Source organism: Clarias gariepinus, chromosome 5 (genome assembly GCF_024256425.1).
Source record: "Clarias gariepinus isolate MV-2021 ecotype Netherlands chromosome 5, CGAR_prim_01v2, whole genome shotgun sequence".
Classification (NCBI taxonomy): domain Eukaryota; kingdom Metazoa; phylum Chordata; class Actinopteri; order Siluriformes; family Clariidae; genus Clarias; species Clarias gariepinus.
This window is the reverse complement of record NC_071104.1, coordinates 8,119,282-8,136,004: the sequence shown is the minus strand read 5'-3', so window position 1 is coordinate 8,136,004 and position 16,723 is coordinate 8,119,282. Positions and strand designations below refer to the sequence as shown.

The 16,723-nt window shown below is 39.3% G+C and overlaps 1 long non-coding RNA gene across 1 annotated transcript in view; it reads left to right on the top strand.

Annotated features, from left to right (window-relative positions):
• LOC128524672 (uncharacterized) overlaps nucleotides 1–15,266 on the top strand; it is a 30,785-nt gene extending 15,519 nt beyond the window's left edge. Inside the window, exons 3-4 of the long non-coding RNA XR_008360560.1 lie at nucleotides 12,955–12,990; nucleotides 15,240–15,266. This is a non-coding gene — a long non-coding RNA (uncharacterized LOC128524672). The remainder of the gene's footprint in view (nucleotides 1–12,954; nucleotides 12,991–15,239) is intronic.
• The last annotated feature ends 1,457 nt before the right edge of the window (nucleotides 15,267–16,723 follow it).

Below are 16,723 nucleotides of genomic sequence, written 5' to 3'. Positions count from 1 at the left end.
AAAGTATGTGTATAAGAAATTGTATGTATATAAAAAAAATAGTGTGTGAAATACATACAATACCAGGTATGCAGATAAACTAGTCATACTGTAATTGTAAAAAAAAAAAAAAAAGCTTTATGATCATGTCATCATCTAATACAATCACAGCACAATTACAAAAAAAACAAACTTTTTTACTGATATTAATTGTTAGAATTTTATTGTGAAAAGTCTGTCAAGCAACCATTAGACTACAGTCACAATGCACTGGCACTGGAGACTCTCACTCTCTCACTCACTCATTCATTGTCTATACTGCTTTATCCTGTATGTAGGTCTGGAGACTATTCTAGGAGACTCAGGGCCTGAGATGGGGTGCCAATCCATCAAAGCATACACACACATAGACACATACACACACACCAAGGGCAATTTGAGAACGCCAATAATAATAATAATGAACATCAAATTTAACAGTTACATAGCCCCAGTTTAAAAGGTTAAACATAAAGGTCCATTGAGTCCCAGTTTGAAGGGTTGAACATAAAGAGGTGATTTAAAAGATAAGCTAAAACTTTGAGCTAAAAAGTACAGACTATACCATATAAGTTGACATTTTTCAAACAGAATTTTAAATAAGATCTAAGCATATTACAGGTGAGATGGAGTCAGACGGACCCTTGAGACACTTCTGTAGTGTCGGTGATTTATATCTGAGAACACTGCAGATTATTAGTTTGTTGTTTGGACAGACATTTATTTTGATCTGAACTTTAAAAGAAAAAGCAGGGAGGATATCAAGGGATTGTCATCGGGCAACAGCAGCTAGTGTATTTATCAAGGACGCATGTAAAAGATTAATGGAGAGGAGAGCGGAGTCGATAAACTCGATTTGATTGGATGACGACGATCTTCTCGTCAACGAACTGCGACTTACTCCAAAGTCCCAATGGTAAGTCTGGAGCTATAATCGAGCCTTTACATTAAACAATGGAAGCATTGTAACATGCTGTGGAACAATGTGATGTTAGTATTTAAAGTGAGCAGAAACAGAACACACACTGTCCCATAAATATTATTAGGTTCAGGGTCACGCACCATTAATAGCATTTATCACTTTTGACTGCACATGACACATTGAGTGCCTCATCACGAGATCTTCTGCCTGCTCAAGCAGTCTTCTGACATAGCAGTTCCTCCAGATCCCTCAATCTCAGCCTGGGAGATGGAGAGGGAGGGAAAAAAACAGAGGAGCAAGAACTCTGTCGAGGCTGGAGACGGGACATATGGCTGGGTGAGATAGCAGCACAGTTTTCACTTCAGCTTCGAATTCCAAACCACGTGACCTCAGGCAGTGGAGAGAGAGAGAGAGAGAGAGAGAGAGAGAGAGAGAGAGAGAGTATTGTCTGAAAAAATCAACTGCAAAAGGCACAGGGAGAGAGAGAAGAGTTGCTATGGAGAAAGAAGTCTTTCAATCGGAGTTGCTAACCTCATGAGACTGTGCAAGACTTCGATGAAAGATGTGTGCATGTCCGTGTTGTCTGCAGAGAGCCAATGTAACACCCTGAAACCTTCTGAACAGCCCCTTGATCCCTCACACACTTGAACCAAACATGATCATGACGAGCCCTCGAATCCAAAACACCACTGTCTCCTTTGACTGTGTTCTCTCTTGGCTACTTGAAGATTTGTTTAAGGAGGGGCGGAGGTGCCTTAGTCTGGTGTAAAAGATGTTAAAAGAAAGAGTTACAAAACCCAACAGCTAAAGAGAGGGGATTTCAACTCACTCGCTCAAACTCTATACCGCTTAACTTGTTCAGAGTCGCAGGAAGCCTTGACCATATCCCAGGGGACTCAGGAAACAAGGCAGGGAGGAAACACTCTGGAAGAAATCCTTGACACACTACATGCTATTGGGAAACACCAGTTAGACTGGCTTTGGGACTGTGAGGAAACCTCACACTCTTTAGAGTACTCAGAGGGAAACCCATCAAGCACAGGAAGAACATGAGAACTCAATGCACCTACTGTACACCCAAGGCATGAATCGAACCTTGACCCGGGTGATGTCAGGCCACAGTGATAACCACTACACCACCATGGGGATGGCAACTCAGTTTCTACCTATTGCTCTACATTCTTACAATTAACTTTGCTTACTCTTAATTTTATGATGATGACCAAAACTAGAAGAAGTAAGAATCGGTCTTAACTTCGCTAACAAGTATACGACTTTACCTAAAATATAAGGCTAACCCGAGATGACCTATAAAGACTCAAGGAACTCTGCCCTCTCGTCTTAAAGGTCATACTCGCCTCCAGTTATTCTCACATTTCTCCTTTGGGTATGAGATGATTAATGACGGTGCTCCTTTTGTTGTCAGAGTGAGGGATGATTATTTAATTAGGCAGGACGTGATTTCACATATAATACTTGGGAACAAAATGATTGAGGTAGAGGTAATTAAAGGTAGAGAGGCTTTTTGCAAGTGCTTAATCAAAGTAAAGCTTTTAGAGTGTCAGGATGGAGAGAAGGAAAACGCGAGGAGGTGAAGGCAAGCTCGGCTCGGGTCACCTTGGAAGTTTGTGATGTTATTTGAATTCATGGCATAGGAACAAGGATGGCTAATGATTATTTAACGATCTTGTGCGAGACCAAATAAAACCATTTGGTAAATTTTAGAAGGAATTCTTTTTTTGTGCACTTGGCCTGAAATTCCCTTAGGTATATTTGAGGTAAGGATCTTTATCATCACAGGTACATGGTATTCCCTCAGGCTCTGTTCCTCAATTAGATTTTTTCCCCCTTTCCCTGCATGGTAATCTGATTTCTAGGTCACTAGATAACTGTATCTATGGCCATGCGACCTGTGGGTCATTTGCAATTTCACTTTTCCTAGTGATTTCCTAATCCATTACTTGCACTTCTGTCTCTCGGAAAGATTAAACGTCCGAGTCCCCGTGATTACGCGACGACCTTGGCGAGACTGCGAGCGGCATCTATAGGAAACGAGGATAATAATCAGTTATGGTGCTTCTGAATCTGCATTTCTGCACACATCAAAGTGACGAATTGATCCTTTTTTTTTTTTTTTGCATAGGTAATTTTGTTATTGCTAAAAGCGATGCCTCTCATTTGTAATGGCACGCACATAATTACACGAGGGTAAACTGCAGCAGTTCATATGAGGGTCAGCGGCATCGAGGTTACAACTGGAATATTAAAGGGCATCACAGCTAATTTATTGTGACATCCTCTTAATGTCCTTAAATGAAGCAATTTCTTTTAAGGAACGTTAATTAAATCTTGGGTGTTCGTTTGGAATTTACAGTAAGATTGGACGGCAGAGTTGTGGTTTTATACATTTTTCTTTCCCTTGAAACATACGCAGTTGGACATTGATTTATAGCATTTACAACAAAAAAGAGCAACTAGCAAGGGTATCCATTGAACATTTAAATAATAAAACACTGCAGCTGTCTTGAGCTCTGAGTGCCCAAGAACAGAAATCTTTCTCCCAATAAGGTCAGCAAGAGAAGCAGAGCGAGGGGAGGGGAAAAACGACAGTGGGAGTGAGATCAGTGAACAAGTACTGTGTTGCCAAATAGCTGAGACAATTCATAATGAACGAGTGCAGTCAAAGGAGTGGCTGCACATGTTTATGAAAGATAGAGACAGAATATCGTAAGTGCTTTACAGGCGTATCCTTTTTTCAGGCTTAAAACTGGTGATATCTCTCCCTTTCTCTCCTTTTCTGTCCTTATCTAAGCAGCACTCTCTCAATCTCACCTCCCCAGAACCTGGCGAAGGCTCTCTATTAGTTACTGCTCCCACCATGCCTCTGCTTCCTCTCTCAACCACCTATTATTTTTTTTTCCTCCAAGAGAAATAAGGCAAGGTTGTTAGAGTTGTTACTTTTCCCCCCCTCCACTTCTCTTTTCTTCTGTTCCAGCTCTCAGCTAGCTCTCCATTTTGACTCCTTCCTCCTCCGCAGCTGAGAATTTAGAGTAATAGTCATTGCTGACATTTTTTGGCTATACATCTGTGCAGTTTTGCCTTCTTGAGCTCTCCCCAATTTCTGCCCTAGTTGAAACTTCATTTGGCTGGCAGCCTTGCTGTAGAGTCTTTTACAAGTGATTGCCACTGTATGTTGTATGATGTAAACCAATGCAAGAGCATGATTTTCATAAATTTGGCGCTCTCACCGAAGAAACAGTCATCTTTCATTTTGATGTTTGCTCTACATTTAGTCTGAGATCAGAAAACTGGGTTATCCTGGTGAGACCTGACTGACCGAGGATGCCCATGAATATCCATTATTAAGCCTGGCTCTTTATGGATTCATATATCAATACATTCCTATTTTATTTAGTTTCCAGCCCACCTGGATGATGCAGGGGTGGCCCGGTGGTTAAGGTGTTGAACTGCAGCCCAGGAGGTCCCCGGTTCGAGCCCTGGTGCCGCTGGGGGGCCATTCTTGGACCCTTGAGCAAGGTCCTTTACCACCAAGTGCTCAGATACAAACGGGAATGAAGCTGGCAACCTGACCCTGTAAATAACTGCCAGTGGATGTATAACAGGTTCCTAATGTGCCGGAAGGTACATAGGCAGAACTTTTTATTTACATTTAGGCATTTGGCAGATGCTCTTATCCAGAGCGACTTACATTTTTATCAGTATGTAATTTTACCTCATTAAACATCTGAGCAGATGAGGGTTAAGGGCCTTGCTCAAGGGCCCAACAGTGGCAACTTGGTGGTTATGGGGTTTGAACCTGGGATCTTCCGAACCGTAGTCCAATACCTTAACCACTGAGCTACCTATTGACCCCTTTCATCATCCACCTGGATGTAGGTTCTGCTCTACCTGCATCTAGTATTTTAATCCAGATTATGATTTGTTAATTTAATCTTTAAGAGACACTGATTACAAGTCATCACATAGATTTAGACATCTAATATAAGACCTGACTAAAATTGCTCCATCAAGAGCCCACCAGACCATATTTGAGGTCCAGATCCACTTTTATGTTGTTTTTTCGATTGCTTGTCTACATCTTTAAGAGACAAAAGCTATTACAGACTTTCAAAGTTTTTTAAATGTGTTTGAGTTCACCCAGCATCTCTGAACTGAAAGGTTAGTCTCAAGGGCCGTTGGTTGAGGGCAGTGGAAACCCATAAATACTATTAGTGTGCTGAAGAACTTCCACCAATCTCACTTGGTTTGAACTTTTGATATTGCAAATTCTCATTCCCCTTATTTATGTGGGGTTGGTTAGAATTCTCCAGTTTCTTCCAACTTCATATGTGAATCAGTGTGTGCATGACATCTCACCCAGGGTCTATTTCCAGCTCATGCACAGCATTCCCAGGATAAGCTCCAGATTTACTGAGACAATTTGTATGTTCACTTTGTGTTAATCCACCAAAATCCAAAACTTTTAAAATAAGTTTAAACACCATAGTCTGACTGAAATCATAATAAATTGACTGAATCATACTAAACTCACTGAAATCATACTAAACTGACCCTTGCTTCGATCCAGACATTAAATAAAGACAAAATGCATAACAGTGGAAGAAGACACTGATAATACGAATAGCATTGATCTTGTTTGTACAAAAAGTAAAGCATACTGAGTGAGTTTTCACCCCTTGCCATGCTGGTACAGATGGCATATCGCCATCTATTGTAGCAGATTTGGACATACTTCTGTCAATAAACCAGCTCCCCTAATGTGCTTGTCGACCAATTAAATGTCCTATTCGAGCTCAACTGACTAACCAGAATAAACCAGATGCTGAACTACTTTATTTAACCTAGTATCATAATACCCCATTCACATTTAGCTCTTTCTAACTCCAAAACAACCCAAAAATTTACAGGCAAAAATTAAAGATGGTGTAAGTCCAAAGCTTGTTTTATGCAATAAGAATTAATAATAGAATAATTATACAGCCTACATATTTGCCACCTCATTTCTTTTAATCCGAGTGTATGAAATTAAAACAAAACACTGGCTGTGCGCATAACATTAGCTAATAGCCTTCTATTACTTAGCTTGGAGATTTAATAAATATAATCTAAGACTGGTATAATGCATGAAACGGTTTGCGAGATGGATTTACACATTCGGTGTAAAACATTGCCATACCCTGCCCGCCCAAGCCTGACAAACATGCCATGGCCTTGACACAAGCTCCCTCAAGCACCAATTTTCTGATAGAATCGTTTCTGCAAGCTGCAGAAAAAATACAGTGGCTGCTTCTTCCCAGGTTGATGGAGAATAGTGATAGTAAAAACATCTAGGGAGAGGGTGAATAAAGGCCCGTAAAACCTTGATTGTATATAGGCATCACCTCTACTCTACTCCACTCTCCCGCCTCTCGCCCGTAACTGGCAGATTTACATAGAACCATTACATAATTTCACAAGTATGTCCTCTTAAAGCAAGAGTAATAAATATATACGCTTCATCACTATTTTCTCTCTAGTGCAGGCTATTTTCTTTTCTTTCCTTTTCTCTTCTACAAGTTCAACATACCAGTGTCAGTATATTTATTTATTTATTTATTTATTGGAAGCAGAACAGCGGGAGAACTCGCATCTTTCCGGAGTTTCAAAGCAGCAGAGTGTGACGTGGCAGTGAAAAATGCACCTAATTAAACTGTGTTGATTAACTGGGCCTGAATATTTGTGTGGATGGTTGGAGCTTTATTAAAATACGAGGCTCCTTATTCTCTCTCAAAAGCCCATCATCTGTTTCCATTATGGTCATTAGCTATGGCTTCATCTAGCAGGAGTGCCAGCCACCTTCTCCCGCAGTGCCACGAGGTTCTGCTCGGCTCGCTCCGAATGGGGTTTGGCTCACCAGTGTTGTGAGCGCCGTGTGTGTCAGATGGCACAACAGCATCGTCAGCTGCCTGCTATAATAGCATGTCCCTTTATAAGGTTTCCCAAACCAGCTGTGATTATTCTTTAGGCATTGGGTGGAGTGTCGAAATGTGATTCCTATGCAGACATATTAAAAACATACTGCATGGGTGAGGTAGTCAGGCATACACCCTCACATATACTGTACATCGTCATCCACATCAATGCTTTTCGTAGCAAGAATTATAAAGGTGCCTTAATGCACCTGGGTGCCACAGTTGGTAGTGTTCCTATCACATCACTAAGGTCCTCAGCTCCAGGTAATTTCAATCCTGAGCTTGGGTATTAAAGTTTTTTTTCCATGTTAGATATGATAAATTGCACCTAGAACAAACATGTGAAGGTGTGTGAGTGTGTTTTGACCGTGCTCTGTGACAGACTGGCATCCTGGCCAGCTAAAGCCCAGTGCTCCTTGGATTGCTTCTAAAATGAGGTTGTCATATAGTAATTTCATAACGTTGCTCTGCCATATACTTTTTTACTTCCAGGATAATTCCAGTATACTTTAAATAACAGAATAGCTACGTAGTTCACTGCATGACAGACCTGAAAAAAAACAACACCACCTTCATATTTTTCTTCTCTTAAAAAAACATTTTGTCCATTTCGCCTAGACAATCCTTATATTCTTATTAGAGGGTTCTTTTGTGACCCTCTGTATGCAAAAACTAAAAAGCACTAGGTCTTCTTTTATAAGAGAAAGCACAGCTGGTGTGAGAGGAGTTTAGCGAGGCATTTAGTAGCTGTTTTCATCCTCAGTTTAACGCAGGCAATTGGACCACAGCTGAGTGCTCGGCTGACAGACGTCGGAAGCTCAGTTAATTCATCCTTGCGTGAGATATAATGGGCCGTCCTGACATTTCCTCTCCTCTCAGACATCATCCAAGGACCCCGGGCTGGCGCGTTTTGACACTCTGGCTCCTATCAGATAATCACCCCAAGATAACCCTATGCGCGGAAACCTTATCTTATGAAATACTATCCGGCCCCGGTGGCAGATCATATGCTTACAAAAGTTGCTGTAATTTCTGCAGTAATATACCATGTTCTCGAAAGGCGTGATGCTGCAGGAGTGTGATAAGTGTAAAATCGATAGCAGATTAATGGTCACAATGTTGCAATTACACAGAGAGTAAATGCATTATGAGCAAGTGTAACGTAGTGGAAATTCTTGCTAATACCTTTTCACAGTTCAAAGCTGGGAGTCACCTTGACAGTACAGTGCGGTAGATCATTCGCATGTGTAACACTGATAAGAATCAGAAATCGGGGAGGGTGGGGGGTTGTAATTTCATCGGCTCAGATGTCGAGTGACACGGTTTCTTTAGAAAAGTGTTTTGTTTGTGGGTTATACAATCAAAGCTACCATAATATCACTGAAATCATATCAGGCGGGTGTAACAATATTGACAAGGTTAGTCTTTGATGAGGTACCATGGTTGCCAGCTCCTTGAAAACACACCTAAAAAGCTGTCGTTGAATAATTAAGATTTAGTAAAGATCCTAGGCTCCATGATCGTCATAACAATGTGGTTCAATTAATTTTATTTTCATGCTAAACTATATTGGTGGCATGGTGGCTTATTGGTCAACACTGTCGCCTTGCACCTCAAGGGTCTGGGTTCGATTCCTGCCTCGGGGTCTGTGTGCCAGGCCTGTGCTTGGTGCTTGGTGACTTTCCTCCAGATACTCTGGTTTCCTCCAACAGTCCAAGGATTAGGCTAATTGGCATTCCCAAATTGCCCATGTATGTACATTTCTGAGCCTTTGCCTTCCCTTTATTTTCTATTTTTCTAGTTTTTTTTTTACTTATGTAAAAAGAAATCTTGTTCCTGTGTACATTTATGGATATTTCTATAATGACCCTGTGCTAAATTCTATATTGTCTCTAGTTTCATTTTTAACTGTAGTGCTGAATTCAGGATTATCTAAGGTATCGCCCATGAACAATAAAAGTTTACAGGATAGAACCAAAACAAAAAGAGCAAGAGACAAAAGCCTGATTTTCACATGAAAACTTTTGTGAGCATTAAGACTTGTGCACTGGTGTGTATGCAATTACACGACCAAACCACTAGTTGGCAGAAGTGTATCTACAGTATGCAACTGTGCTGAGTCACTCTGCCACTTTTTTTTTTTTGAACTACAAACAACTGTGAATGAAATGGAGTACAACTAATGTTGAACAGCAGTTACTTTTAATGAAATTACTGCAATGTATAAAAGAGAAAAAAATGTCAGAGAAGATCGTCATTACAACGTTTGACTCAATTCAAAAATGGGAGAGTAGAAGAAGGAGCGTGAATGCGATGCCACCAGGTGGACCATTATAGTTGTCGCAGTCTGCATCGCTGTGACATTTAGTTACATTTCTGTGGAGGTTAACATCAGATTATGCTGTAGGCTACTGCTGTAGGGTATGCGGCTATGAAAGAGACCTCGGAGTAGAAGCACGAATCAGCACAAATCAGACTAAAGGTTAGAAAACAGACATGGCAGCTTCAGGGTTGGGGCTTTGAATCCCACCTGGCGTCTGTATGTGCGGAGTGTGCATGTTCTCCCAATGGTTGGTGGGTTTGGTCCAGGTACTCTGGTTTCCTCCTACAGTTTAAAGACTGCTTTGCTTTGTGTGTCTGTAATGTTTTGGCACCCCATCTGATTGTATACACAGCCTTGTTTTTAGCCTTAAGTTTCTTGGTTCTAGCTTAAAGCTCCCTGCAAGATAAGTCAGATAGATTATGGATAATTTACAAATATTGATAAGCTTGCTGACATTGCAAGCATCAAGCGCAGACATAAACATGTTCTCTGTGTGAGACATCTCTAACAGTATGTCTAAAAAAGACTGCTTGAATATACAGTAATGTATAAACTGCAGTATTATTGAAAAAGACACCAAAATTACAGCTAATGAAATAGCTTTAGAGGAGACCCAGAAATGCTCAAGGCAAAAAAAAAAAAAAAAAAAAATGAGATTTTATTCGAACACCAAGCATCATTTTCGTAGTTAAGGCCATGAACAAAGGACACTAAAAGTGCTCTTAAGAACCAATACTATTACTTGAGGTAATACAACAGGACACTAATGTTCCTCCACAGGAATAAGATTTGTCTTTAACATTTATTTATTCCACACACATTGCAAATAGTCCCAGTGTCCATGCATCCACTCGAATGTGTTAACACCTCTTAACATTACATGGAGTGTAATGGTGGAGGTTCGGAGAGTGTTCTTCAGCTGGGTACACAGATTTAAGGTGATGAGAAAAGATCACAATACCAACTTGTCTAGAGAAAGGGTGAACAAATTGAGGAAATACAGATCAGCCTTGTTTTTTTTGGAAATATCTCATATTGTATTAACAGCACGACTGGGTTAAACAGGTTACTGGGGAGACAGTCCAGTTGTACAGACTATCAACTAAGAAGATACATCAGGTTTTATACCTGATTTAATCCCACAGAGCAATGCAACAAAAGGAAATTAGCCAATGGTTACCCCACCCAAGAACTGAAAGGGGATAGTGTTTTTTTTTTTTTTGCCAATGTCCTTCCCATGCGGAGACAATTACCAGCGCGCATCAAAAAGCTGGCTTTGGACGGGATTAGCTCCAGTTCTGGGAACGTGATAAAAGCAAAAGACTTCCCTCTAGCTCAGCTTTACCCCTGGGTGTGCAGCCGCTAAAATGTGTGAAAGCATGAGAAGGACGGAGAGCTGATGACACTAAAGCTCCCTGGCATCTAAATGCCTTTGGCTCTTCCTGGACCCTTTCGGGTTCCACAGCATCCAGAGGAAAAAAAAAAAAGAAAGAAAGAAATGATCTTCAGATCTGGCTGTGCTGCACAGATGTCCTCCTCCGTGTCGAAGCTGATAGCGGGTCTCACTAACGAGGCTAACGAGGGATGTCTCCGAGTGAGACAAGCTCCCTGGTGTTCGCTCGGCAAATTTAGCAGGGATTTGTTTTTTTTTAAAGAGGTAATAAATGTGTTAAAAGACAGGGACGATGTTATTTTAGGTCCACAGGTGAGGAAGGAAAAGACATGCGGTGCATCATGGTTTCAGATTCGAAGGTGGAACACATACTGAAATGATTAGAATGTATAAATGAGAGATAAGGTCAGAGAAGATCATTACAATGTACGATTAAATAAAAAAACGTGATGAATTAGGATTAATTAGATTATTAATTTTTGGATTACAATGAAAAAGTAGATATTTATGTTTAGATACACAAACCAAAACAATATGCTATTGTTATGATTATATTATTTTATTATTCATAGTGTCTTATTAGTTTGTGATTAATACACGATAGACCGTGTGCTTATAATCCTTAGAATGTAAAATCAAGGTTAAAGTTTTCATGCTTTTTATGATTATGAATGAAAGAAAAAACTACCAAGAACAGCAAAACAGTCTATTCACAGCTCTAGCTGAATGTGAAGCCAAAGATCATTTTATACTCGCAATTTTAATTCATCGTACACTTTGGGAGAATAGCATGGCTCTCCGTGACTCCGTTGATTAAAATTTCAATCACATAATTAGTAAAAGTGAAATGGAATTCATCTACAAGTCAGCCTCGCTTTTTGGGTTACATTAACATAAAAGCATTTCAGATTGCATTTAAATACAAATCCCAGACACATAATCAAATGTGGCCCAGCATAAATACTACACTCTTAGAGGTCACGGTGGTTAGAAAAAAAAAAACTCCTTTGTATCTTGTACTAATATATGCAGGGTTTTTTTTTTTTTTTTTACTATATATGTACAGTGGCTTGCACTGATGTACAATAAAAGTCACACCCTCTAATATTTCATTCAACAGCCTTAGCTTAGATTATGGTGCACAATGTGGTGGCTGATTCATATGTGAAAATGATTCCTCGCGCTCCCAAAATCACTCTTTCACAATTTAATTGTGGACTATGCTCGATGCGCCCAACATTAGGTGCATTCATGTCTTCAGCTGACTTAATTTTATTGCCACATAACGTTTCTGAGCCTATGACTGTTGTCCGAAATAGGTTTTAGGCTGAATTAAGAGGAAAAAAACGGTCTGCTGCACCTTGATACACTCGTTCGATCTAACGGGAGAGATAAACACAAACACACGCAGGCATGATGTCAGAAGATCTGTTCATTCACAGCAAAGAGAGCACTTTTAAAGTGATGCTGTGTCCCGAACATCAAAGAACCAGTCATTAACATATCAGTCATAGAGAGACGCCGAGACAGATAGGTGATGGGAAACACGTTTCCATTGTCGTGGTTAAACAAAAACGGTTCTGGAGCCGTTATATTTGTCTGGATACAGGATATAGATGGTGTTACTGCTCAAGGAGTCACGAAGCACAGTGAGGGGGCTGGTGTCAAGGCACAGGAATTTTCTTATTATATTATAATACCTTACAGTATTAAAAATACCTTACACTGACCAACTGAAACAACCCAAGATCATAACACTTCCTCCAGAGGCTTGTACAGTGGCGGCTATGCATGATGGGTGCCTGGCTTCATGTGCTTCCCTTTTTCGGTTGTACACAGGTCATTATAACAGCCGTTCATAGTAGCTACTGTAATTTAGGGCTTTTACACTAATATGGGGCAAATACTTGTGCAACTTATTCAAGCCACTTTCTCTAAATACTAAAATGCTAATCGTTTTAAGTTTTCCAAATATGTGTTCTACTGAACGTGCGGTATGCAGCAGTGAGGCCTGTGACATGTTGTGTCATCATTAAAGTCATATAAACCTCTCAGCAGGTCTAATCATCACACAGCTTCTTGTAAGTGTGTGAACTCCGCTGAGACATCCTTTTACCCATCTAGTAGATCATGTACAGGATGAGCACAAAATCTAAAGCATGTTTTTCATCCATGACTTTGTTTTTTCTCTCTCACAAGATAACACATCGCCAGGGCTGCAGCTTCTCCTGGCGGACAGCCTCATGAAGGGAAATGCTACACAGGAAAAAAAAAAAAACTGAAAGTGCTTGTTTTTAACACCATGTTTGCACTTCTGTCTTCTCAGGTGCAACCCAAGGCGCAGAAGGAACTGCTGCTGTTGGTGAGTTTTGTTCTTTTATTAGACATTAGGGATTTTCCTTTTTTTTTTTTTCTCTTTTTTTTTTTGGCTGGAGCATCCTTCACTTTAACGGTAACAACATTCCTTCTTTCAGCAGGAGGGAACTAGCTATTTATGAACAAAGTTGTTTTTTCATTACTTGTGGTCCCTTATTTGTTTATGAGTAATTTGATTCAATACGATCAAATTTCCTTCCACCACCCTTGATCTTATGACCGTAGGGTTTCTCACTTTGAACTATTTAGTTAAGCTTCTTAGATTTGAGGTCACAAAGCAACCTATAACCCTTAGATACCCTCATAATAGTTTTCCCACTATGATAGAAGGAGAAAGCATGAACATTTGGAAAAGGTTTATTTGATCAAGACGTTGAATGCTGGGGTAAAAAAGTAGAATTTTTAATCCCAGGTTGGGTTTTAAGTCGAGTCTCCGAAATTCGTGGGGTTATGTACCTAAAGCACCCACGATTTGCAAAAAAACATGATTTTTCTTTTCACCAAAAACAAATCCCTAAAGTATAAAGGCCTATTTTATTATCTCAAACTTCACTTAATAAACTACCCTAAAAAAACAAAAATGTAAAGATAAATCCTATACTGTACAGTACTGTACTACAGTGCTAGAATGTAATATACCAATGTTACCCCTATATGTACTGTAATCCATTCAAGTGTGGTTTCTTGGGTATGCACTGCCATTTCCTTAGGTATGTGTACTGTAGGGTAAATACAATAATAATAATAATAATAATAATAATAATAATTCACATGTTCTGTGTTCTCTCTACAGCACAAAAAATGTACACAGTGTTATATTTTATATGGAAATGTAGCTGAATTTATGTTAATATTTATGTTACAAAATTAGTAGATTATATTGTTCTTAATAGTTAAGCATTAAAAGGCTTTTTTAAGAAATACGATGGAATAACTTTAACCTCTGAAATAATAAAGATGATCCAAAGCAAGCTTACACAATACTTAATGATTAAAAGATATTAATAGGATGTTAACCTTCAGCTAAATGATGCTGTAAGATGCGTAACTGGCAATGCCAAGGGAATCACTATCTAAGTATTCATAGTAAAAAAGTAAAATAACAGAGTTTTTTTCCAACTTTTTGTCCAAGCTGGAGCAGTGCCGGCTCAGTGTGTTAAGGCTGAGTTACTGATCGGAGGGTCGCCGGTTCGAGCCCCAGTCGTGTCAGGTTGTCGCTTTTTGGCCTTTGAGCAAGGCCCTTATTCTTTCCAGCTCCAGAGGTGCCATATAATGGCAAACCCTGTGCTCTGAGCCGAGCCTAATAACAAAGCTGGGATATGCAAAAAATAAAGAATTTCACTGTGCAGTAATGTACATGTAAGGAATAATGGTTGAATGAGCTTTGTCCACACATTCACTACTTTTATACTGTATAATTTTATACTGTAGTATAAAAGTATTATTTTAATTTCATAGTTTTATACTGTATATTTTTAGCAGTAGAATTATTTAATGCTTTAAGTCTCTACAGTGTTCCCTCTTGCTTTTGTCACTCTTTTGTTACACTAATGTCCTTAATCGAGCAGAATACAGTACATCTGCCACCAAAAGGCGATGAGTGTTGACGACCGCCGCGCGGCTCACTGTGACGCGTGATTAGGGCCTTAATTGTCCTCTTTTAGTAGGGTCCAGTACTGGTTGACTCTGTTATTTTACTTTTTTTTTACTTTTAAATGTTTAAAAGCTAGGTTTGAGGCTCAATCTGCCCCTTCCGTCCTTCAGCAAAAGTCGAGTCGGCAGGCAGATGTTCCCTGTGCAATAATTCATGATTATCTTCAATCGCATCCTTTAACGAGGTTTTTATCCCCTCGGTGGCAGAGACGATGAGACGCGGTGCCACACAGCGAGGGGACAGCTGTCTATAAAAACAAAGCCTCATGAAAAATTCACAGATGTTATAATAACAAAGTCAGAGGAAGGTAAATATTTAATAGAGGTCAGGACGTGGTGGATACGCTGTTTTGATCACGAAGGAAAAATACGTAGCTCGACCACCGCTTTACACGTTGTCATAATTAAGTGGGCTGACAATCATCTGCAGATCACTAGTAGTGACATAAGAATCATTTGACCTGAAATTATACGACTTGACTTTAATCATGCAATCAATATTGTGCACATATACAGTATATTTGTCATTAAGAAATACAAATTGAAAAAATCTTCTTCTTTTTTTACCCTTGGAACACTCAGACAGCAGCTTCAACATCATAATTGTTGGTAAGTTCAAGAATACATTAAAAAAAAATCTATTTCCTAACATTGTGGCATGTTTTTCAAGCATATTTCACCAAGCACCCCACTAACCACGCTTAATTTACAAATGACTTTTAAAGAGAGTAGTAATATATCATTTAATGAAAGGACATATCCTTGTTCTCCGTGCTAAGCTGCTCACGCAGATTACTCCAGTCTCAGGTATTACGGAGCTATTACGCCTGGGCTCACAGAGCTATGAAGTCCGAGATACGATATAAAACATTGTCACTTTCTAATGAAGGAACTCATAAAAGGCTGTGTCTGTGTGCCAGAAACATTAAGGTGCTTCACTCCAAGTGTGCTCCATCCTGACCTAATGCTTCCAATTTTCTGCTCCGTGACTTGCGGCGATGTTGTGCCTGTAAAAAGCTCAGCATTTTGCCCTGAAAAAGGAAGATCTTTCCTGCAGTAGATTCTTTTTCACCAGCAGTATAGTTTCCTAAGGTTATATAAGGTGAAAGAACCAGTTTGAGAATAGAGACCACCTTTTTTTTACCTTATTCACACAAAATGAATAAGTAATAAGATACATACACAGGTTACTACATTAATTAGATTTGATAAATTCCCACTTTAACACTTTTAAAGGGAAAGGCTAAAATAAATGAATATAGTTGCAAAAAACATTGGGCGGGCCCAAGCACCCTACGCCATCTCCTGCCGGGTGCAGCACACAACCTGTGTGATCTTTGATCATGTTAACATGCATTTAAAAGGGGCATACTGTACCAATACCATAATGACATGATTTTAAAATTTAATTTTATGTCAAAACCTTCAAAAAACGCAATTTTGCATCCTTGCATCTTGAGATCACATATGCCCAGTTTGGTGGCGATTGTATAAATTACCTAGGGAGAGTGTATCAAATTTTATTTGGTACATTTTGTAAATGACCCAAAACAACTGACCTTCCGTTAAGTAGAGCCCATAACATGCATTGTGACTGCTCAATGAGCTCTAAATGTGTACCAGGTTTCATGTGCAGATGTGCAGGTGTTCATGAGCTATGCAGCAAAATCTCATGTGAGACTCTTAGGAATCCTAATGGCAACAGATTCCAACCTGTCTACCAATTTTCATGACTTTTTGAGCATGTTAAGACCCCCAAAAAGCCCCGGATGGTGTAAAAAAATTTAAAATAAAATAATATTAATCCCTAGAAGAACAAGAGGGACCTCACACACCATAATATAATATAATATAATATAATATAATATAATATAATATAATATAATATAATATAATATAATATAATATAATATAATATAATATATACAGTAAGTTCCCTACATATAAAGTTCCATTCCAAGAGCTTGTTTGTAAGTCTGATTCGTTCGTAAGTCTAACAAACATTGTCTAGGTACTAACACAATTGGCTATATAAATATATAACATGTTGCATGGTCTTGTCCTTA